We start from the raw sequence: 25,763 nt of genomic DNA, 5'->3' as shown, positions 1-25,763 counted from the left end.
TATTTACAGCAAAGAATACCCGAGGCCCCTGGCTTAGTGAATTAGAATCTAATAGAAAATTGGCAGCGCATGAGAAACAAAATGCCCATAAGTGTCTCTACATCCCCCTTTTAAAGAAGTTATTTAAATAATTAATGAAATAGAATTCTAAACACATATGGATGGGGGAACAGGTAACGAATGTACCTGCCCCAGAAAATGAAAGCAAAAAAAACCCTGGGATGAGGAAGCTCTGTTAGATTGAGAAGCCAAATGAGGTGATAGGGAATAATTGCACTGGACACAGAATAAGAACATGGACACCAGAGCTGGGTTAAAAATGGGTCACTTTATTAAAGTTAAATGAACTTCAATTAATATCAACAAAATCAGGACCTTCAGAGTTCATAAACTTTGGGGCGAAAGTAATTTACAGATAAACTTCCTGGGCAACTATGAGCATAGTTCGTTGCTGAACCAGGTGAGGGTGCCATGCCTTCACCTGGTTCCTGGCCTTGCCTTGGTGTCCCGTCCCTTCTAGTTATGGGATAGGTGAGTCCCAAGGGCATCCCCCCTCCAGTTGCCCAGGTTGTGCAATACCATAAGCTCCTGGCGAGAGGCTGCCCATCATCTTTCAAAAGATGCTCTATATCAGAGCTTGCATTTGCAGAAACTAGCCTATTTGTGCCCAGGCAGCAATCCAGTCCAGCCAGCCCACCAACCCAACCAGCCAGCCACAGACCAGTAGAAATGGAGTTGAAGTCTTCAATGAAACACAGCAGCAGTAGAAAGTTGTGGAAAAAATATATTTACTTCTTTATACTACTACTACTGTCTATACTATACATACAATAAACTAGTCTCTTACTAGTACCTTGCTACAACTATCTTACTTCAACACCTCACAGGAACCAACTTGTACAGCATTTCAGCTTCTTCAAAGCATATTTCTCATGAACAGCAACAGCACACAACTAACAGCAAACAAACAGAGAGAACAGACAGAGAAAGAGCAGGGTGCTCTTGCCTAATTAAATACTATAATAAAGAGGGCGGGGAAAATATTTACTGACCCCTCACATCCTTGACACAAACTGTTTCAACTCCTACCCTCAAAACGTCGCTACAGAGCACTGCACACCAAGACAACTAGACACAAGAACAGTTTTTTCCCGAACGCCATCACTCTACTAAACAAATAATTCACTCAACACTGTCAGACTTTCTACTAAATCTGCACTTCTATTCTACTAGTTTTTCTCATCATTCCTATCACCCATTTCCTCCCATGTTGACTGTATGACTGTAACTTGTTGCTTGTATCCTAAGATTTTTATCAATATTGCTTCTTCATTGCTTATTTGACCCCTATGACAATCATTAAGTGTCATATCACATGATTCTTGACAAATGTATATTTTATTTTATGTACGCTGAGAGCATATGCACCAAGACAAATTCCTTGTGTGTCCAATCACACTTGGCCAATAAAATTCTATTCTATTCTATTCTATTCTATTCTCATAATTACTAGGTTGCTGCACGCTCAACTTCCTCTGAATGACTCAGCATTCTCAACAGAGGCCTACTTTCTGCATTGAGATATTACCCAGGGATTTTTAATTCCTGACACTCTAAAGGAGAACACACAGTTGCTACCATAGCCCATTTCCGCCCCTAACCTGCCAACCCTAGTGACCAGAGGGAAAGCCAAATTGACCAGATTTTGAACTACAAAGTGCCACTCCCCCTAATGAGTCCATCCTCATTTCCAGTGTGGAATAGGTGAAAAAACAGTCGCAATTAAAGCATTGCAAATGCAAAATATTCCTTCTTTTTTTAAAAAAAAAAATAATTTATTGATTTATTGAAAAAGGGACGGGGAAGGGAGGTACAAATTTCAAGAGGGAGGGGGAGGGGGAGAAAGGGAGTACAAATATAGGGAACTTGAGAGTAAAAATTACACATATCCATTATACTCTATAATATATATACCTTGTTGTATACCAGTTAGTATTGTTACAATAGTCCTATTCATGTTACATTCACGGTTTACAATTTCAATAAGCAAATAGATAAATTATTATCTATACCTTATGTTGCTTAATATTTGTCAGTTCAAGACAATGGAATATAATTAGTCTTATTGTATTCCATATTTTTTTCCTCTGGTACATATTATGGTTGGGAGTGAGGTTAGTAAGGGATTGTGATTTTTAGAGAGTACTTGAAAGGGTAGGAGTTGGGTAAGGAGAGGGAAGTGTAATGCACAGGGAAAGGGGTTACCTGCACCAATAGCAGGCATTAAGGTTTAACGACTTGTCATTCTTGTTGTATGGTGAGTATAGAAAATAAGGATAATAAAGAATGTAGGGAATAAAGGTAAAATGGAATTAATTTATTAGTAGCTATGTAGGTATATCGGTAGGATTGAACCCAGACGGCTTCTGGAAATCGGTATTTTCAATTGTATATTGTTATTTGAATTATCTTTTTTAGTTGTTTCGGATTTTAGGTATCCATTGGTACCATTTCTCCAATGCAAAATATTCCTATTCAGCCCCCGAAGAGCAACCCATTAAACACACTGAGACATAGCGGAGGGCGGGCGGGTGTTCGCTTTTCAGCAGCTGGGAGAAAAAGGAGGAAAGCACGAGGTGCAGCCCTTTTATAGGGCTCGCAAGCACCTCCTCCCTGGCTGGCCACAAGGTAGTGCAAGTAGGTGCGAAACAGGCCCCCGCGATCTTGTGTTGCTATGCAAGATCGCAGATGCGCCGGCCAAGGCGCACGCCAAGGCTGTGTTCTCCTTGCCCCGGTGCAAATTCTGCCTGGCCGCTAATTCAGCAGAGCGTGCAATTTTGTGAATTTGCTTTTCAGTAAAAGGCCATATTCTGACTGGCCAGACCTACCAAGCTGCCATTTTGCGAGGACATCTATGCTATCCCATGCTATCCAAAATCTAAACATGCTTATCAGCCGAGAAAGGGTATTAATCTTGAGTTAAAACTAGTAAGAATTGTTAATAGAGGAATAGAGACAGAAAGAGATACATCATAAAGTAGTGCAGTGTTTCCCAACTTTGGCAACTTGAAGATATTTGGACTTCAACTCCCAGAATCCCCCAGCCAGCAAATGCTGTCTGGGGAATTCTGGGAGTTGAAGTCCAGATATCTTCAAGTTGCCAAGGTTGGGAAACACTGAAGTAAGGGAATGACTATAACCTGGATTCATCTGAAAATGAAATTTACTGGAAGAATGTGTATGAAATGGCCTTGAGCAGAATATTGGATTCCAAGTGAAAGACAAAAGTAAAAGAGAAAAAGAACCCTGAACCAATATTCCAGAAGTTATATGGAAAAAGGGAATGGACGAACTGCTTTTTTCCAAGAATATCGCCGGCTCGACTTACCGGCCACGGCGCTTTTGCGGAAGGGCCGGGCAGACACCGGACTCTTCCATGGCGGCCGCCATCTTTGTTTTCGGCCGAAATCTCGCGAGACGAGATTTCGGCCGGGAAAGCCAGGCCCACGTGGCCTGGAATGACGTGGGGACCGGGCGGGGCTTGCTGGCCCTATTTAAGGGCTGCAGGCCCTGGGCCAAGCCTGTTCGCCCGGACCCAGTCATAGGAGCAGACACTTGGCTGTCTGCTCCTGGAGCCTTTCGGCGGCCGCGTGGAGGCGGCCGTCGCTTTGGAGGCCTCGTTGGAGGCTGGAGGTGGCCTGCTCGTCATGGGCAGCAGGCTCGGCCCATCCGAGGCTGGCGGTCTGCCCGTCTGCCGAAGGAGTTCAGCAACGGGCTTGTGGACGTGTGAGGCCTCCCACCCCCACCCAGCGGAAAGGCGGCCGCGTGTTGCGGTCGCCATTTTGAGAGCCTCATCGGAGGCTCGGGGGAATGGTTTGGGGGGCTTCGGGTCTGGCGGGAAGGCCAGGCCTGGTGCCGTTTGGCTGTTGCCCCCCCCCCTTTCTGGGGGGGGGATCTTTCTGGCAGCCCCCTTGGGGATGTGGGGGGCTCGGGCGGAGGGCTCGCGTGTGCGGCCCCTCCCGTCTCGCGGCCCCCAAAAAACAAGACATAAAGGAAATAAAAATAAATTAACATCAATGAATAAAAAATAAAAAAGGCCCCTTGGGGACGTGGGGGGCTCGGGCGGAGGGCTCGCGTGTGCGGCCCCTCCCGTCTCGCGGCCCCCAAAAAAACAAGACATAAAGGAAATAAAAATAAATAAACATCAATGAATAAAAAATAAAAAAGGCCCCTTGGGGACGTGGGGGGCTCGGGCGGAGGGCTCGCGTGTGCGGCCCCTCCCGTTGCGTGGCCCCCGAAAAACAAGAAAAATAAATAAACATAAAATAAATAACAGTAAATAAAAATGGAGGACAGTTGGGCCCGTGGCAGCTTCCTGCTGCTGCGCTGCCTGTTTGGGCAGGGGCCTTTTGCTGCCCTCTTGGGGGCCCTGGTGGCCCCGGTTCCTTCATGTGTAAAACAAGAATCACGGGTACACAAGATTATATTAATAATAAGGGGACTGATGATGGTTCTATTATTTCACATTTATATGGAACCATGGACATAATGGCAAGAGAGACCCATTGGTCCCTCTGGTCTGCCCTTGTTCTGTTCTGTATTTTATCTTGGGATGGATATATGTTTATCCCAGGCATGTTTGAATTCTGTTGCGGTGGATTCATCTACCGGGCCTGCTGGAAGTTTGTTCCAAGCCTTGGCATTTCAGTGAAATCATGGACAAACTTCAGTGCAGTTATGGTCCAACTTAATTATTTAAATATTGTTGCCACTCGGTCCCAGTTTCTTGGGGTTTTTGTTTCGGGGGGGGGGACACCTGTACCCAGGTTTGCCCCCCCCCCAGGCTCCTAGTGCAGGAACACAGGCCCCTGGGGCTGCTTTTGCCAGGGCCTGGTGCGTCGGGGGCGGGGGGGTTTGACCCCGCCAACCCAGGCTGTAGGGCCTTCGCCTCTTTTGACGGCTTACCCGTCGGGGCCAGGGAGATTGGACATGGGGGCCACCACAGTGTGGGACCCGTTCTTTGCATGTCATGGGTTTACTGCAGAGGGGCTTGTTTCCCCCCTTTTGTATGTGCAGCCATGCGTGTGGGACGGCGGGGCTCCCATGCCGCTTCAATGTGCCCCTGCCCCTAAAAGGGGACGGTTAGGAGGAGAGGGGGTCCAGGGTACAAACCCCCCTACTGGGGGGAAAGCTGGGCCCTGCCCAATTAATTTACAAAACAACAACAACAACAACATTGGGGTTGGTTGAGGGACGACCACCCTCGCTCGAGAGCGGCCGCTCTCTTGCTAGGTTTCTCCAAGGGATTCAGGATCCCTTACATGGGTTCGAGCAAGCCTTTGGGTTCAACAACCACAGGTTGGTTGTGGGGCATGACGGCATTGTTCGGTCCGGAATAGCATAAGAGGTGGACATGGGGAGGGGCCTTGGGCCCTTCCCGGAGCCGCCCTTCCCGAATCTTGGGGTCTCCCCATTAGGGGGGTCCCCTGCAAGGTGGGTGATGAATTTAGGTTGATTCACCACTTGTCTTTTCTTAAAAGGGAGTCAGTGAAGGATTTCGTTCCTGACTAACTTTATTTAGTCCGGCTCGCATCCTTTGATGCGGTCGTGGCCATGGTAAGGCAGTGTGGGGTTGGAGCCCTTATGGATAAATGCGACATTAAGTCAGCATCCCGGCTCTTCCCCATGCACCCGGTCGGCTTCGGGCTTTTGGGCTTCCATTTCATGGGTGTTTTTATGTGGTCGGGGTTTTACCCACGGGTGGCTCCGTCTCATGCTCTCTTTTGGGCGAGCTCGAGCACCTTATTGGAGTGGGCGCTCAGGAGGCGCAGCGGTCTGGGCTCGGCGTTCACTACCTCGAGGGTTTCTTGGTGGCGGGGACTACGCGGGCAGAGCACTGCTTTGCTCTGCTGCGGGTCTTCAAAGCCCTTCGGCTCTGTTGGGGGTGCCTTAGCCCCTGCGGGGACCGAGGGCCCCGCCACCGGGATTACCTTCCTCGGTATTGAATTGGACTCAGAGGTGCAATCTTCTAGATTGCCCCTGGACAAGTTGACTATAATTAGGGATAACCCGGGTACGGTTCTGGGCTGCAGGAAGGTCACCCTTTGGCAGCTCCAGAAACTAGTTGGGATACTTAATTTTGCCCGCCGGGTCGTGGTGCCGGGCAGGGTTTTTTCTAGGTGGTTATATGCTGCGATGAGGGGGCTCCGTTTGCCCCATCATCGTACCCGCTTATGTGCAGGGGTCAGGGCTGACCTCTGCGTGTGGCGGGAGTTCTTAGAAAGTTTTAAGGGGTTGTCTTTTTGGAGGCAAGAGCTTCTTTGGAAGCTGAATTGCAGTTGTGTTCTGATGCTGCGGGGACCTGTGTTAGGTGCAGGGTGTTAGGTGACCAGCGGTGCTGGTCTGCGTGGCCTCCAGAATGGAGGGCCTCTGCAGTGGTTAAGGATTTGACCTTTTTTGGGAGCTCTTCCCCTTGATAGTGGCCCTAGAGCTTTGGGGTGAGCAGTCTAGGGCAAGACTGTGCATTTTGGTGCGACAGCCTTGTGGTTGTCCACGTTGTGAACGCCCTGTCCTCAAGAATGACAGGGTCATGCGGCTTTTCCGCCATTTGGTGCACAGGTCCTTCTCCCTGAACACATTGTTTGTGTCTTGGCATGTCCCCGGGTTGAATAACGGGGTTGCTGACGCCTTGTCCCGGGGTCAGTTGTCCCGGTTTCGGACCCTGGCCCCGTGGGCACGTGTGTCGCCAGAGGTTTTTTCCTGTCCTTTGGAGCCTGGGTGGGCTCCTGGGCAGTGGAGAGTAGGGGCTTGCTGGGCTACGGCACTCTCGGGAGTGTCTGGCACTCTGGGGGGCTTAGCAGCAGGCAGGTGAAGAGTTTGGGGATTGCAGGCAGTATACGGGTTACCCCTATAGCTGGCCTGCCCCAGTTGTGTACCCGGCCATATTTGTGTCCAGCTTAGGCAGCGTGGCCTTTCAGTTAGGACTATTATGGTCCAGGTTGGCCGGCTTCGCCTTTTGTCTAAGGCGGGGGGCGGGGTTATTGATTTACGGTGACTTCCGCATCGTGACGGTGCCGGAAGGTGGGGCCAGGGCCTTATCGCAGGCCGTCAGGTGATTTTGTACCTTCCACCTCATTACCTCAGTTAGGTGGGGGCTAGTATGTAGGGTTTGGCCAGGCCAAGTATGGATCCCGCCATTCGGGAACGCTCGTTCTCGAGAGGCGCTGCCACTAGTGCGGTAACGGCCTCTCGATACGGAGGATTCGGGAAGTCGCTCGCCGGCGGTCAACGGCCTGTTTTAGTGTACGAACGGCCTGTTGAGGGTCCGGGTAAGATCTTAGGCCAGGTGCCTCCTTTGGTCCCCTTCTATTTAACCCCGCCAGGACGCGACCGACGGTGTTGCTTGGGGTCATGAGCGCTCCGAGACCACTCAGCAACAAGTTGCCATCGGGGGTGGGGACCCTGCCGTTGTGGCGGCTGGGTCCTGGTTGTCTGGCTGGGGAGATGGGGTGTGCGGTGGGACCGGCGTTTCTACCGCTTGCTGGGAGGGCGGCATCCCATTGCTGCGCCCAGGTGGTCCTGGGAGGGCGGCATCCCATTGCTGCGCCCAGGAGGTGCTGGGAGGGTGACATCACGTTGCTGCGCCCAGTTGGTCCTGGGAGGGCGGCATCCCATTGCTGCGCCCAGGTGGTGTCGGGGGGGCGGCATCCCATTGCTGCCCCCAGTGGGGCTGGGAGGGCGGCATCCCATTGCTGCGCCCAGTCGGTGGCCAGGGGCGGCATCCCATCGTTGCGCTCAGAGGTGTGCTGGGAGGGCGGCATCCCATTGCTGCGCCCAGTTGGTGCTGGGAGGGCGGCATCCCATTGCTGCGCCCAATTGGGACTGGGAGGGCGGCATCCCATTGCTGCGCCCAGTCGGTGCCGGGGGTCGGCATCCGTTGCTGCGCCTGGAGGTGTGCTGGGAGGGCGGCATCCCATTGCTGCGCCCAGTTTGTGCCGGGGGCGGCATCCCATTGCTGCGCCTGGATGTGTGCTGGGAGGGCGGCATCCTATTGCTGCGCCCAGTTGGTGCTGGGAGGGCGGCATCCCATTGCTGCGCCCAGTTTGTGCCGGGCGCGGCATCCCATTGCTGCGCCTGGATGTGTGCTGGGAGGGCGGCATCCCATTGCTGCGCCCAGATGGTACTGGGAGGGCTGCATCCCATTGCGGCGCCCAGGTGATGGGTCTTGCACTGTGGTGGCAAGGACCTGTGTGGGCCTGGGGGTCGTTTCGATCTGCCAGGTTCGCGAAGCCTGCGGTGGCTTCGCACTGTGCGGCCCTCCGCGCAAGTGGTGTGGTCGAGATCCTCTTGGGGATCGCTTGGTGGGACGCCATTTCCCTTAGGGCCCTTCACCGGGTTAGAAGGGGAGTTAAGGCCTGGGGGACGGTAGTCAGAAAGTTAGGCGGGGTGGTTGTGGCCCATCCCCGCATCACCATAGATCAGCTGTGGCTTTACCTGGCTGCTGGTCTTCCTCTGTCAGAACTGAGGAACACCACTTTCTTACAGGACCTGCAGTGTCTCTGCGTGAGCTGGCGCAGTTAGAGGGGGGAGTCGGGGGGCCAAGATAGAGATCTGACCCCCGCTCCGTGGCAGGTTAGGGGCGGAAATCTGGGTGGTGGTTCAGCAACTGCGCGTTCTCCCTTGGGCATCTTTGGGGATGATTGACAGGTTCTCTCCAAGCTCATGGTGGGTGCTACCTGCGCACTTGGGGGGAACCTGTCTTTGGGTCCCGCTATTGAAGTCCCAGGGTAGGGGTGAGCCGGCGGGACCCCCCTCATGCGAGTGCATGGCAGGGTCTCAGGTGAGGGAGAGGTCCCTCACCTGGACCAGCATCGAGCTACGCCCTTAGTTGCCCAGGAATGTTGACCTTTTACGTCATTTCCGCCCCGGAAGTGTTTGTTTGACCCTGCAGGTCCACTGTTTCCGGGTCATAGTTGAATATATTGATTTATGCAAATTTATGCTAATTAATGCTAATTTAATTAATAAATTATGCAAATTTATTTTAATAAAAATGACCCAAGTTTAAATCCAGCTCTGGTGTCCGTGTCGTTACTCCGTCTCTTCTGCAATATCGCCGGCTCGACTTACCGGCCACGGCGCTTTTGCGGAAGGGCTGGGCAGACACCGGACTCTTCCATGGCGGCCGCCATCTTTGTTTTCGGCCGAAATCTCGCGAGACGAGATTTCGGCCGGGAAAGCCAGGCCCACGTGGCCTGGAATGACGTGGGGACCGGGCGGGGCTTGCTGGCCCTATTTAAGGGCTGCAGGCCCTGGGCCAAGCCTGTTCGCCCGGACCCAGTCATAGGAGCAGACACCCACCCGCCCTTCCCTAATTTGCAGTGTGCTATTGGTGGGTCGCCCGCGGGGGCCGAATGGGAATTTTTTGCAGCCTTGCCCATTTCGCATGGCTGTTTTTTCGCCCATTCCACACTGGGGAGATGGATGTGCGGTTAGGGGGTGCTTGCATTCAATAGGTTAATTGGCTTACCTTTGGTCATTTGGGTAGGCAGGTTAGGGGCGGAAATCTGGGTGGTGGTTCAGCAACTGCGCGTTCTCCCTTGGGCATCTTTGGGGATGATTGACAGGTTCTCTCCAAGCTCATGGTGGGTGCTACCTGCGCACTTGGGGGGAACCTGTCTTTGGGTCCCGCTATTGAAGTCCCAGGGTAGGGGTGAGCCGGCGGGACCCCCCTCATGCGAGTGCATGGCAGGGTCTCAGGTGAGGGAGAGGTCCCTCACCTGGACCAGCATCGAGCTACGCCCTTAGTTGCCCAGGAATGTTGACCTTTTACGTCATTTCCGCCCCGGAAGTGTTTGTTTGACCCTGCAGGTCCACTGTTTCCGGGTCATAGTTGAATATATTGATTTATGCAAATTTATGCTAATTAATGCTAATTTAATTAATAAATTATGCAAATTTATTTTAATAAAAATGACCCAAGTTTAAATCCAGCTCTGGTGTCCGTGTCGTTACTCCGTCTCTTCTGCAAAGAGATTTGGGAAATAATTGAATTTGAAGAATGAGAATCTTCCTAAAAAAAGTCAAAGACGGCAAAGTTTTGAGCTGTCTAAGCCCCAAATTTCAAGCATAAATATCGCAGATATTTGGGGAGCTTTTCAGACACATATATTTCTTTGCGGTAGCAAGTCCTGGCCATTTTAGAATTTCAGCCCAACAGCATCACACTTAGGCTTTGGGATTTTTTTCAGACTCTGCGTTGAAAATGTATTGCATGCTTCATTGCAAGCAGGATGAGACTTGAGAAGCTAAATTCTAAATTCAATTGATGGTGCAGAAGACACAGCATCGAGATTGCTCTTCCAGTTTGACGTTTGCATCTCAGCTAGATGTCAGCTCTGGCAATTAGAAAGAAAACATTGCCCAAGTTGTAAATGGATGACATTTGATCTAAAAACTACTAAGAAATGTACACTTCAACAAACACATCTATCCAATTCCCTTTTTAAAGATTTCATTTTGCAAACTGCTCTGGGCTATGGAAACATAAGAGGAGAGGTTTGTGAAATTCATTTCATCCATTCCTATGCACAGCATTTTTCAGTATTGTTAGGTCCATACACAAATATCCCAGCCCTTCATACATTATTTTAAGTTTTCTGAAACAGTCGCATCAGAAATAAATTCTATGGAGACACCAAAGAGGCAAAGTGATTTTTGCCGATGGTAACATCAATTCAATTCAATTCAATTCCATTTATTAGATGTGTATGCCGCCCCTCTCCATAGACTCGGGGCGGCTCACAACAATAATAACACAGTATTTAACAAATCTAATAATTAAAAGTCACTAAAAACCCCTTATTAAAAGAAAACATACATATAAGATACCATACATAAACTGTATAGGCCAGAGGGAGATGTCTCAATTCCCCCATGCCTGGTGGCAGAGGTGGGTTTTAAGAAGTTTACAAAAGACAAGGAGGGTAGGGGCAATTCTAATCTCTGGGGGGAGCTGGTTCCAGAGGGTCGGGGCCACCACAGAGATGGCTCTTCCCCTGGGTCCTGCCAGATGACATTGTTTAGTCGATGGGACCCGGAGAAGGCCAACTCTGTGGGACCTCACCGGTCACTGGGACTCGTGCGGCAGAAGGCGGTCTCGGAGATAACATCAAGCATATTCAAACCTCACCCAATCTATCTAACACTCCTTACAAGATAAAGGCCACTTTTTTGAGGACAGCAAAGTCCATACAGTGGTACCTCTACTTATGAACGCCTCTACTTAAAAACTTTTCTAGATAAGAACCAGGTGTTCAAGATTTATTTGCCTCTACGTAAGAACCATTTTCTATTTAAGAACCCAAGCCCAGAAAAGTTTCCCAGGAAATTTGAGAGCAGCACAAAGGCCAGGCCAGTTTCCTGCCATTCCCCCTTTAATCCCAGTCATCTTGGGCTTCTCTGGGCTGCCAGAGGAGCCTTTTGATGGTGCTTAAGGAGGCTTTAGCAGCCCAGAGCGAATGGAGCATTTCCTTTTTCTGGGCGTTGCCTCAGAGTTTCTCTTTTTTTTAAGCCTTAAAGTTTTGAATTTTTTTGATTCTTCTTACCTCACCTTCTTCCTTCAGCAGCGACTCTCCTCCTCCTCTTCTTCCTCCTCAAACCCAAATTCCGAGCTTTTATTTCTTTCCTAATGGGTTTGCATGTATTATTTGCTTTTACATTGATTCCTATGGGAAAAATTGCTTCTATTTAAGAACGTTTCTACTTAAGAACCTGGTCACGGAACGAATTAAGTTCTTAAGTAAAGGTACCACTGTATTTTGGATAGAGATGGCCATTGGTTTGAAAGAAGGATAAAAGAATCCATCCATGTCAGAACTGAACACCCCTTCTTCAACAGAATGGGAGTAATGAGACACCATCTAACTCCAGCATACAATGCAATCCTTCTTGCTATTCCAAGATTGCACACTTCCAATTCAGGTGAACCTGGGGGAACAGGGTCATATAAGGTGTTGTGGTTAGCTCTGGCCCAGCTCCTGCCCCAAGGAATGTGGATGTGGGGGAGACATCCACATGCTGCAGGCCTGTTTTGCCCCCGGTGGAATCTGCTGATGAAGGCTCCTCTGACCAAGAAGACATGAGTGACAGGGAGGAGGAGACAGCTCAGAAGGAGATCAATCATCTAGCTCCTCCTTGGATTCGGAACAAGAGTTAATGATACAGCCACGCATGCGGAGAGCGATGCATAGGCAAAAACAACTGAGAGATTATTATCAAAGAAAATGAGGCCACCTGTGGTTGGGTGGGGCTGTGGTAATTAGTGAGGCTGCTATAAATAGCAGCCTGTGGGTTTGGCCATTGTGGAGGATTATCTGATCCTTGTGTTTCGTGACTGCTTTACTGACTTTGACCTTTTGTGTGCTGATTTTTCCCCGCTTTGAAAGTAAACTAGAGCAAAGTGTGTTTCACTTTGTGAAAGAAGGACTGTGAATTGCCTCACAGCTGCAAGCTAAGTATCACAGAACTGAAAAGGGACTTGTACAAATTACCAGTTTGTTTGGAGACGACTGCTCTTTGCTATACCAAAAGAGGGCTTAGTTTAAGTGAATTTTCATTATAAAGAACATTGTTTTGAATTTTCAAACGTGTGTGTGTGTGAAATTTGTACCTGTGAATTTTTGGGAGGAGTCTACCAGAGAGCCTGACAGAACATAAGGGCTATTAAGAAGGTTGATTCAAAGGAATCCAGATTGGCTAAATAACTGTCTTCTGGGAGCTGAAAGGAGCTTCTTATTAAGCGTTACGAAAGTACCAAAGCTTCAATTTGATAAAGAATCTTGATTTTTCCAACCCAAAGTGCCATCTACTTGTATGGGCTTGGATTGTACACAGAAGATATACTAGGCAATTGAACCACTTTCACATGACCTGCCTCCATAGAATTCTGAGAATTCTTGTGTTCGCCTCATAGGAAAGTGAACACAAGAACAAGGGAGCACAATCTGAGGTTAGTTGGGGAAAAGATTAGAAGTAACGTGAGAACATATTATTTTACTGAAAGAGTAGTAGATGCTTGGAACAAACTTCCAGCAGACGTGGTTGGTAAATCCACAGTAACTGAATTTAAACATGCCTGGGATAAACATATATATCCATCCTAAGATAAAATACAAGAAATAGTATAAGGGCAGACTAGATGGACCATAAGGTCTTTTTCTGACGTCAATCTTCTATGTTTCTATGTTTCTATCCGGATTTATTTATTTAATTTAATTTTTTTATTTACTTGGATTTTTGGCTGCCATTCTCCAGGAGACTCGGGGCGGCTAAGGTGTCAGACACAGAAGTCTTCTCCAGAGCAGGCCTGCCATCAATTCCCACCCTGCTGATGAAAGCCCAGACATGCTGGGCAGGCCATGTTGCAAGGATGGCAGACCATTGCATCTCTAAACACTCTTCTATAGTGAGCTGTCTAAAGCAGTGTTTCCCAATCTTGGCAACTTGAAGATATCTGGACTTCAACTCCCAGAATTCCCCAGCCAGAATTCGCTGGCTGGGGAATTCTGGGAGTTGAAGTCCAAATTCCTTCAAGTTGCCAAGGTTGGGAAACACTGGTCTGAAAGAAAGCAATCGCACGAGGGACAAAGGAAGCAATACAAAGACACATTGAAAACCTCCTTCAAGTCCCTAGACATTGACATCCACCTCTTGGGAAACCCTGGCACAAGATCGATCCACCATCATCACATGCTGCTCCACCAAGGTTGTCAGTCATCCGAGAAGAACAATCATAGCAGTCATTTTAATAAATCAAAAATTTTAATTGGGTTTTTTTTTGCTTAAGAAAAAAATTAGCATTTTTAAAAGCAGCACATTTCCTCCCAATGTAGTGGTGTGAATAAGAAAAAGCTGCACACGTGTTCTTGATCTCTTCAGACGACCTTAAAGTTGGGGTTGCAGAAAATTATTTCCAATTTCTAGAAACCTGGAGTTTCAGCCACTCTGCTGAGTGCAGAAATAACCTTCAATCTGAGGAGTTTGAACACTAGCAATGGGCCATGGAAGACACGCCTGCTCATCGCTTACTGTTCCCCTAATCTGCTGATTGTATTGTTTCTATTTTGCCTGGATTCTTCTTTAGTCAATGCACAGGGTTGCTTTCTTATGTGCCAACAAAAGCCTGGCATGCTAATTAGTGAGCCATTTCATTAAGATTTTGCAGTAATTGCTTTATTAGGCTAAGCTTCAGTGAGTTCCAGATAATGTTTGCATTCATTCAGAGCTGGAAAAAAACAAGAATGGCTTTTTAAAAAAGAAAAAGAAATCTTAGCAAGCAATATGAATATTTGTTTTTATTTATTTATTTATTTATTTTATTTGTCATACAAATATAGTACAGTGTTCCCTCGATTTTCGCGGGGGATGCGTTCCGAGACCACCCGCGAAAGTTGAATTTCCGTGAAGTAGAGATGCGGAAGTAAATACACTATTTTTGGCTATGAGCAGTATCATAAACCTTCCCTTAACACTTTAAACCCCTGAATTGCAATTTCCCATTCCCTTAGCAACCATTTAGATTGTTACTCACCATGTTTATTTATTAAAGTTTATTTAAAAAAAATATTTATTAAAGGCAGATGAAAGTTTGGCGATGACATATGACGTCATTGGGCGAGAAAAAACGTGGTATAGGGAAAAAACCCACGAAGTATTTTTTAATTAATATTTTTGAAAAACCGTGGTATAGACTTTTCGCGAAGTTCGAACCCACAAAAATCGAGGGAACACTGTATTGTATTGTGGTATGTTTAACATAATATACAGTGATCCCCCAAGTTTCGCGATCCCGATCATTGCGAATCGCTATATCGCGATTTTTCCACCCGATGACGTCACTCCCTTCCTTTCTCATCTTTCTTTCTCTCTCTCTTTCTCTATCTTGCTTCTTCCTCTCTCACGCTCTCTTCCTCCCTCTCTCATCTCTTTCTTTCCTTCTCTCTCTTTCTCTATCTCTCCCCCTCTTGCTCTCCAGCGATGGGGAAACCCCATCTTCGGCTCCTCGCTGCTGTGGCGCTGCAAGCGAGGAGCCAGGCGGGCGGGCGAACGGGCAAGCGGCAAGCGATCTTGGGGTTTCCCCGTTGCCCAGGCAAAGGGGAAACCCCAAGATCGCTTGCCGCTTGCCCGTTCGCCCGCCCGCCCGGCTGCTCGCTTGCAGTGCCGCAGCAGCGAGGAGCCGGGCGGGCGGGCGAACGGGCAAGCGGCAAGCGATCTTGGGGTTTCCCCGTTGCCCAGGCAAAGGGGAAACCCCAAGATCGCTTGCCGCTTGCCCGTTTGCCCGCCCGCCCGGCTGCTCGCTTGCAGCACCGCGCTGCGGAGCAGATCAGCTGTTGGGCGGCCGAAGGGGTCTTCCCCGCCGCCCACACGCAAACTCCACCATCTGCGCATGTGCGGCCATGGAAAACAGGACGCGCATGCGCAGATGGTGTTTTTACTTCCGTGCCGCTACATCACGAGTTTACGATTATCGCAAGGGGTCTTGGAACGGAACCCTCGCGATAATCGGGGGATCACTGTATAGTATAAAGTAGAGATAGAAAAGATGGCACCAGACCAGGGTATCTGCAAGACCACCTTCTGCCGCACGAATCCCAGTGACCGGTTAGGTCCCACAGAGTGGGCCTTCTCCAGGTTCCATCAACAAAACAATGTCGTTTGACGGGGCCCAGGGGAAGAGACTTCTCTGTGGTGGCCCCAGCCCTCTGGAACCTACTCCCCTCAGAGATTAGAATTTCCCCCACCCTCCTCGCCTTTCGTAAGCTCCTTAAAACCCACCTCTGCCGTCAGGTATGGGGGAATTGACACATCTCCCCCGGGCCTATACAGTTTATGCATGGTATGTTTGTTTGTATGTATGTTTGGTTTTACAAATAAGTTTTTTTTTGCTGTTTTACTATTGGATTTACATGCTGTTTTGTACTACTGTTGTTAGCGCCCCGAGTCTACGGAGAGGGGCGGCATACAAATCCAATAAATAATAATAATAATAATAATAATAATAATAATAATAATAATAATAATAATAATATTAATAATGACATTAGGACAGGAATGGTAGGCACAAAGGTGCACTTATGCACGCCCCTTACAAACCTCTTAGAAAAGGGGAGAGGTCTACTGTTGATAATGTAAGGTTGAAGATTTTGGGATTGGGGGAAGAAACAACAGAGTCCGGTAGTGAATTCCAGGCATTGACCACTCTATTGCTGAAATCATATTTTCTGCAGTCTAGTTTGGAGCGATTTACATTAAGTTTGTGTGTATGAGTCTCTCTCTCTCTCTCTCTCTCTCTCTCTCTCTCTCTCTCTCTGTGTGTGTGTGTGTGTATAAGAGAGGGAGAGAGAAAGCGAGAGAGACAGACAGACAGAGACACAAACAAACACACAAAGAGAGAAATAACATTTATTTGTTTTTCTCTTTGAAGAAGCAAAAGTTCTTCAAGAGTCAGATAAAACCAATTATCTGATGCAGGTAACAAAGCATGAAATGTCACAACTCTCTAGCTGCATCATCCTTAGATGAAGCAGAATTTAGTATTTCAAGATATCGGGCTTGAATTCATCTCAAGCCTTTATTGTCAGAGCACAACATGTGTACAATGAGATTGGCTGAGCCTCCCTTTGTGTATTCCCCCAACCCAATACAACTCACAGTGAAAGACACAAAATCCCTGACCCAGTGAATCCTACTACAAACACACAATCCTACCACTCCATGCGAACTTATTGCACATAGTGCTGGCTCCGCAAGGCAACCGTACTTTATTGTTGTAAATTTATTTCCCATTCGGAAGTCTGACAGCCCATGGATAAAAACTGTTCTTCAGCCTGTTTGCATGGCTGCCTAAGCTTCTATATCTCCTTCCTGATGGCAGAAACGCGAAGCAAATTGTCATCCCAGAGAGCGACACTGGTGAGGTTGTAAGTCGAGGACTTAACAGTTCACTTGAATGATGATGATCATTCAAGCCACTCCCACCTGGTCACATGGCCGGCAAGCCACTCAGTCACATGACCATTAAGCCACACCCACAAAATAAGCCACACCCACAGTGTGGCAGTAAAAATTTTGACTGCCCATTACTGGGCACAGCCTACCATAATACAACAAGTGAGGACCCTTTCTATTGCGCACCAGTAAAAGGTCATCAGTTGTTGTTCCACTTTGTTTTTTGGAGTCTCTATTGGGCCTTTCTGGCCACCTGGGTTGTGTTGATTTTCCAGGTGAGATCTTTGCTGAGGTAGACTCCCAGGAATTTAAAAGAGGAAACTCTCCACACACAGCCCTCCTTGATATAAAATGGAGCAGGTTCCTCTCTCTTCTTCCAACATCATCTCCTTGTCTTGCTGATGGATGGATGAATGAATTAATGGATGGATGAATAGAAAAAAGATAGATAGATAGATAGAGAGAGAGAGAGAGAGAGAGAGAGATAGAGAGACAGACAGACAGACAGGCAGGCAGGCAGGCAGGCAGGCAGGCAGGCAGGCAGGCAGACAGACAGACAGACAGACAGACAGACAGACAGACAGACAGACAGACAGTGCTTGTTCTGAATATCCTGAAATCATCAAGTTGATCACTGCAAGGCCAAAAATGAGCCTTAGGCTGATCCATAAAACTAGCAAATATTGCTGAATATCTATAGACTCAGCTCATTCATATATTAGCTTTTCCAGTGCTTATAACATGGATGTACATGCAAGAGCATCCATATAATGTATTTTTGGAGTATAACTTTCTTCCTTTCTTTCTTTCTTTTTGTGTTTCTTTTTTGTGTGTCTTTCTTTCTTTCTTTCTTTCTTTCTTTCTTTCTTTCAGTACAAAGTATAAAAACAAATTCAAATACAAGTACAAAATGAACTGAACACTTAACACTTAACATTTTTACCCTTCAAAACAGGGTGAAAACTTGGGTGCATCTTATACATGGAGTGTAGCCCACCCAGCCATCCCCCCACCCTTTGGTCTCTGCCTCCCAGCAATTTACCTCCTTGCAGCAAACAGCGCAGACCCTGATTAACCTAGAATTAATGCTAGAACTGAAAGTGAAACTAGCTGCAAGGGGTCAGATTGCTAAGAGGTGAACTGCTGGCGATGTTAGACTGCTGAAACTGTAAGGAGGTAAGTCAATAACTAAAAATGTCTATACTGTCAAATTACAGTATTAGACTTATTTTTAAAGACTGCTTTATTATTGTTCTATTCAACTTAACAAAATGAAGAAGCTTTTTAAAACAAATGCTTGATCTGAAGAGGCCAAATACTGTATCTTCTTTAAATAGCAGAGAATAACTATACTTCCAGAAAGTCACATCAAATTTAAAGATCTGTAAAAGTATAATCTGAAATGTAACAGTCTCCTGTTTAGTATTAAGATAACACAGCTGAGTTAAACCTCGACTTAGTCATGTTTGGAGTAGATCTATTTAAATAACTGGGAGGAGTTAGTGTGACTACCTTTAAGAAAACTTTCTGACATGAATATAGTATACTGCCATAATGTACTTTTCTCCAATTCTTTGCTATTTCTATGGGTCAGGCACACATTTATTTATTTGTTTGTTTGTTTGTTTGTTTGTTTGTTTGTTGGTTGGTTGGTTGGTTGATGATTTGATTTGATTTGATTTGATTTGATTTGATTTGATTTGATTTGATTTGATTTGATTTGATTTGTATGCCGCCCCTCTCCGTAGTATATATTATATGTGCCATAGACTCCATAGTATACAGTGATCCCCCGGTTATTGTGTCCCTGACCATTGCGAACAGGCTAATTTGCGATTTTTCAACCCGGAAGTAAAAAACACCATCTGCGCATGAGCGCCCTTTTCTTTCTATGGCCACGCATGCGTAGATGGTGGAGTTTGCCGGGCAGATCAGCTGCTGGGCGGCTTCCCTGGGTCTTCCCCCTCTTGCCGGGGTTTCCCCTTTGCGTGGGCGGCGGGGAAACCCCAGCCCCGCTTCCCAGCTGAGTGACAAGCGGCGGCCGCACCAGCAGCGGCGGCACGAGCGGCGGCGGCACGAGCGGTGGCCAGACAAGCGGCGGCGGCACGAGCGGCGGCCGGACAAGTGGCGGCCACACCAGCAGCGGCGCCACCAGCGGCGGCGCCACCAGCGGCGGCCGGACAAGCAGCGGCGGCACGAGCGGCGGCCGGACAAGCAGTGGCCGCACCAGCAGCGGCGGCACGAGCGGCGGCGGCACGAGCGGCGGCGGCACGAGCAGTGGCCGGACAAGCGGCAGGCAGGCGGGCAGGCAGGCGGCTCCTCAGCTGTTGGGCGGGGGTCTTCCCAGGTGCGGAAGTAAAAAACACCATCTGCACATGTGCGGCCATGAAAAAAAGGGCGCACATGCGCAGATGGTGTTTTTACTTCCGCAGCGCTACTTCGCGAAAACCCGCTCATTGCGGGGGGTCCTGGAACGGAACCCTCGCAATGATCGGGGGATCACTGTATATCATCTGTGCTGTTTTCTGTTTGTTGTTCGGCAACTTGGTGAGAGGCAGAGGCCCTTTTCCCTTGTTTTCCTCCCCAAAAACTGAGGTGCATCTTATAGAGTCAGAATGGTTGATCAATGGCACAGCTTGTCTCCAGAAGTTGTGAATGAATGCTCCACCACTGGAAGTTTTCAAGCAGGTGTTGGACAACCATTTGTCTGAGGTAGTGTAGGGTTTCCTGTCTAAGCAGGGGGATGGACTAGAAGACCTCCAAGGTCCCTTCCAACTCTGTTGTTGTTGTTGTTGTTGTTGCTATTATTATTATTATTATTTATTAATTATTACTTATTATTCTCCTGTGCATCTTATACTCAGAAAAATATGGTATGCAGACCAATAATATCTTTCAAAACTAGCATAAGAGCTGAATGGGCTGTATGCTCTACAAAGGTGTTGGTTTTCTAATTTCAGAAAACACCACTAAAGGTTGATGTTACTGTTCATAGACTTAAAAAATAGTGGGATCTTTCATATTCTTGTCTTCCTGAAGAGAATTTCAGAGGGGGGGGGAACAAAAAAAAAACCAGAAGACCTCTGGAATGAGTTGCCGATCCTTTTGGTTGAACCATTTAGTGCTTCTCCTTCTCTTGCCAAAATAAATCTTTGTGAAGCTGCACCACAAACTAAAACATTTTCCCCCACTCTACAGGATAATGTAATTATAATTACTATCCATGTAAATTATTAATAATGGATCCACTAATACTTCAGTCTGACCTTTTGTTCTCCCACAATTATAAATGCTAACACAGAGTTGAGATTGCCTAATGGTAATGTAGTGGAAAAAGCTTGAAGATTTCCAGAGTGGTAGCATTTCTCTTTATTTAAGTTTTCAGCTTATCCAGGACAAATATAACAAGAGAATGTCAATTTTCTCCCCACGGGGAAGAAAAGATGGGAAGATGCTAGCATAATCTGTAGGCAATATAACAATACAGTGATACCTCGTCTTACCATCCCCTCGTCATACAAACTTTTCGAGATACAAACCTGGGGTTTAATATTTTTTCCCTCTTCTTACAAACTATTTTCACCTTACAAACCCACCGTCGCTGCTGTGATGCGCCGCCTCTAGACTTCCGTTGCCAGCGAAGCACCCGTTTTTGCGCTGCTGGGATTTCCCTGAGGCTCCCCTCCATGGGAAACCCCACCTCTGGACTTCCGTGTTTTTGCGATGCTGCAGGGGAATGCCAGCAGTGCAAAAATGGGTGCTTCACTGGCAACAGAAGTCCGGAGGTGGGGTTTCCCAGTGAGGGGAACCTCAGTGAAATTGCAGCATCGCAAAAACACAGAAGTCCAGAGATGGGGTTTCCCATGGAGAGGAGCCTCAGGGGAATTCCAGCAGCACAAAAACGGGTGCTTCGGCTGGCAAAAGGGGTGAATTTTGGGCTTGCACACATTAGAAACATAGAAACATAGAAGTCTGACGGCAGAAAAAGACCTCATGGTCCATCTAGTCTGCCCTTATACTATTTTCTGTATTTTATCTTAGGATGGATATATGTTTATCCCAGGCATGTTTAAATTCAGTTACTGTGGATTTATCTACCACATCTGCTGGAAGTTTGTTCCAAGGATCTACTACTCTTTCAGTAAAATAATATTTTCTCATGTTGCTTTTGATCTTTCCCCCAACTAACTTCAGATTGTGTCCCCTTGTTCTTGTGTTCACTTTCCTATTAAAAACACTTCCCTCCTGGACCTTATTTAACCCTTTAATATATTTAAATGTTTCGATCATGTCCCCCCTTTTCCTTCTGTCCTCCAGACTATACAGATTGAGTTCATTAAGTCTTTCCTGATACGTTTTATGCTTAAGACCTTCCACCATTCTTGTAGCCCGTCTTTGGACCCGTTCAATTTTGTCAATATCTTTTTGTAGGTGAGGTCTCCAGAACTGAACACAGTATTCCAAATGTGGTCTCACCATCATTCTATATAGTGGGATCATAATCTCCCTCTTCCTGCTTGTTATACCTCTAGCTATGCAGCCAAGCATCCTACTTGCTTTCCCTACCGCCTGACTGCACTGTTCACCCATTTTGAGACTGTCAGAAATCACTACCCCTAAATCCTTTTCTTTTGAAGTATTTGCCAACACTGAACTGCCAATACAATACTCAGATTGAGGATTCCTTTTCCCCAAGTGCATTATTTTACATTTGGAAACGTTAAACTGCAGTTTCCATTGCTTAGACCATTTATCTAGTAAAGCTAAATCATTTACCATATTACAGACGCCTCCAGGAATATCAACCCTATTGCACACTTTAGAGTCATCGGCAAATAGGCAAACCTTCCCTACCAAACCTTCCCCTATGTCACTCACAAATATATTAAAAAGAATAGGACCCAGAACAGATCCTTGTGGCACACCGCTTGTAACCTGACTCTGCTCAGAATACTCGCCATTAACAATAACTTTAATTGCTTTTCCATTGATTCCTATGGGAAACATTGTTTCGTCTTGCAAACTTTTCACCTTAAGAACCTCGTCCTGGAACCAATTAAGTTTGTAAGGCAAGGTATCACTGTATATGTATATCACTGGATGGAGTACACAGAAAACAAATTGTCGATATTATTCTTGCAAGGAGATGGAAGGTCTCAGTTATAACAATAAAGATACAATCAGGGGTTGAGTATGAAACGGATCAAATATGCAAGTTTCAAATATGAAATGGAAGAATGAGATTGACCAGTTTCCATGATGAAAGTGTCCGTGATCTCATCATTTTTTAAGGAGAACTTCCAAGAGAATTGTCTTGGAAGTCCTGTGTCTCATTGATAGGGAATCAGAGGAATGTGGAATGAAATAAAACATCATGATGATAACAACAACAGAGTTAGACCACCCTAGTTAGACTACACCTAGAGTACTGTATACATTTTTGGTCACCACACCATAAAAAGGACATTGAAACTGTAGAGAAAGTGCAGAAGAGAGCAATCAGAATGATAAAAGGACTGGAAACCAAGACATATAAGGAAAGGTTGCAGGAACTGGGCATGAATAGTTCAGCAAAAAGGAGGTCCAAGGGGGACATGATAACAGTCTTCAGATACTTGAGGGGCTGTCACAGAGAGATCACACTATTTTTCAGGGCACCGGAGGATCAGACTAGGAGCAATGGATGGAAGCTGACCAAGGAGAGATTCAATCTGGAAATAAGGAAGAACTTTCTGACGGTGAGTGTGATCGAGCAGTGGCATGGCTTGCTGATGTAGGCTGTGAACATTCCAATACTCAACACAATCAACAAGAAATTGGACTGCAAGCGAGTCTGGGCAGAAAAAAATGAAGTAGATTGTCCTAAAGGTGCTTTTACGTATACACTATACACCCTTATTATAACTAGTATTCCCTTAATCATATGTTATAGTCTCTTTTAAATGCATAATGTTGTACGTCATAGTTATAACTATTATTTTCATAATTATACCCAGTGATGGGCTCCTACAGGTATGGTCAGGAACACAGTACTGGTAGCAAAATTTGGAGCTCCACCCCAAAGCGCCCAATTTGCACTGAAAGATGTTGAAACCAAATGCATAAGCTACGCCCACAGTGTGGTAGTAAAAATTTTGGTAGCCCATCACTGATTACACCATAACCTTCTATATATTTATCTCTATATACATTTTAATCTATAGTCACCTACAGTCCAATAGTAATATTTTTACAGCATTTATTCTTATATATATCTCCATATAACTGCATTTATTTCTATTATGTTAAACTTCTATCATTATTAAATTACTAATCTCTACATCTGTTATCTAACTATAAATCCCATGTTGAGTAATACTCCGAATCTTCTTTATCCTTAAGTTCCATCCTTAAGTTCTAATTTGGCACATTCTAATATTTTCTTTATTACCTTTTTGCCTATGGGAATGCTTTCATTTTTCCAATTTTGTGCAAAAGTGATTCTAGCTGCTGTTATTACATGTAACATTAAATAAGTGATTTTTTAAATTATATTTCCCTGGTAGTATGCCTAGTAAGAATAATTCTGGTTTTAGATCTATTTGTTGTGCATCTCTTCTAACCACCTTTTTATCTTTAACCTTCTTTTTTTTGCCATTAGACATGTTCACCACATATGATAGTAAGGTCCTGGTCATAGTTCCCTCTAAGCTGAGCAGTGAGCAATCGCTCACTTAAAAATCATCATCAACTCAGAGTTTTCCAAACCTGCCCAGAAGCCGAGAGGGAAAGAGTGAGAGGGAAGGAGAGAGAGGAAGAGGGGAAGAGAGAGAAACAGATAGAAAAAAGAGAGGAAGGAAAAGAGAAAGAAAAAGAATGGGAGTAAGGAAGAGAGAAAGAAAATCAAAATCTAGTTTGAAACTAGCTCAACTATTTAAGTGGCATTTTGATATTGATAGAGTTGCCCTATTATGAGCTCACTGTTATAGACAGACAGTACAGTATTTTATTTTGAAATTCTCTGAGGCAAAACAGGGTGGGTTTTTTGTTTGTTTGTTTGTTTGTCTGTCTGTCTGTCTGTCTGTCTGTCTGTCTGTCTGTCTGTCTGTCTGTCTGTCTATCTATCTATCTATCTATCTATCTATCTATCTATCTATCTATCTATCTATTTATTATTTCTGTGCCGCCTGAAGGGACTGCCGCTCAGACACTATACTTTTCCGCCCACCCACCCCAAAAATTAGAGGGAACACTGGTCCTGGTACTTGTTTACATTTCCAGCACTCTGGTATTTCTTGTTTTTCTTTGGAGACTTTTCGCTTCTCGTCCAAGAAACTGGAACTGGCCATGGCTAATCTAGTGAAGAGAAGGACCAGGGGAGACATGAAGATAGTGTTCCAGTATTTGAGAGACTGCCACAGAGAAGAGCAGGTCAAGCTATTTTCCAAGGTACCTGAAGGCCAGACAGGTAGTGCGGAATGCAGCTGCGAGAGCAATCATGGGCTTTCCCAAATATGCCCACGTTACACCGCAGTCTGCACTGGTTGCTGATCAATTTACGGTCACAATTCAAAGTGTTGGTTATGACCTATAAAGCCCTTCATGGTACCGGACCAAACTATCTCAGGGACCGCCTTCTGCTGCACGAATCCCAGCGACCACAGAGTGGGTCTTCTCCAGGTCAGCTAAACAATGTCGCTTGGCGGGACCCAGGGGAAGAGCCTTCTCTGTGGTGGCCCCAACCCTCTGGAACCAACACCCCCCAGAGATTAGAATTGCTCCCACCCTCCTTGCCTTTCGTAAGCTTCTTAAAACCCACCTCTGCTGCCAGGCATGGGGAAATTGAGATGCTCTTTCCCCCTAGTCCTTTATAATTTTATGCATGGTATGTCTGTATGTATGTTGGTTTTACAATAGGGGTTTTTAACTGTTTATATTGGATTGTCATATGCTGTTTACTACCGTTGTTAGCTGCCCCGAGTCTACGGAGAGGGGCGGCATACAAATCCAATAAAATCAAAATCAAATCAAATCAATAACAGATGGAAACTGATCAAGGAGAGATTCAACCTAGAAATAAGGAGAAATTTTCTGATGGTGCAAACAATCAGCCAATGGAAAAGCTTGCCTTTGGAAGTTGCGAAAGCTTCATCACTGGAGCCTTCAAGAAGAGATTAGGCGGCATTTGTCAGTAATGGTGTAGGTAGGGTCTCCTGCTTGGGTGTGTGTGTTGGACTAGATATCCTACAAGGTCACTTCCAACTCCATTAATCTGTTCCAATTTCTTACAAACTTCTTCAACTCATTCAGTGAAGTAGATTGGTGCTCAATCAGCAAAAGAATGGAGTAAGACTGTATATGCTCTCCTTATTTATTCAATCTATATACAGAATATAGATTGAGAGAAGCTGGAGTGGAAGTTATATGTAGTTTTATATTTGGAGAAAAAAAAGTATCAATAATCATTATCAGGATTTTGATAGCCAAAATGCAAATCAATTGCAAGCTCTAATAATGAAAGTTACAGAGCACAGTGAAAATTGAGACTACAGTTAAATATAAAAATAATCAAATCAATCACAATGGATTCAGCAACCAGTCTTAGAATTGGCCATGAAGATATTGAAATGTGGATTATTATTATTTTTTGCCTTTTCAGATAATCTATTAACAATAAAATATCCAGCAGTCAAGAAATTGCCTCCAGATTAACATTTAATACGGTGTCAGTGAAGATCTTGGAGAAGATGCTGTGACATGTTTATATGAACTGTGCA

Source organism: Erythrolamprus reginae, chromosome 3, assembly GCF_031021105.1.
Source record: "Erythrolamprus reginae isolate rEryReg1 chromosome 3, rEryReg1.hap1, whole genome shotgun sequence".
Classification (NCBI taxonomy): Eukaryota; Metazoa; Chordata; class Lepidosauria; order Squamata; family Dipsadidae; genus Erythrolamprus; species Erythrolamprus reginae.
The sequence above is the reverse complement of the archived record's forward strand: the minus strand, read 5'-3'. Positions refer to the sequence as shown.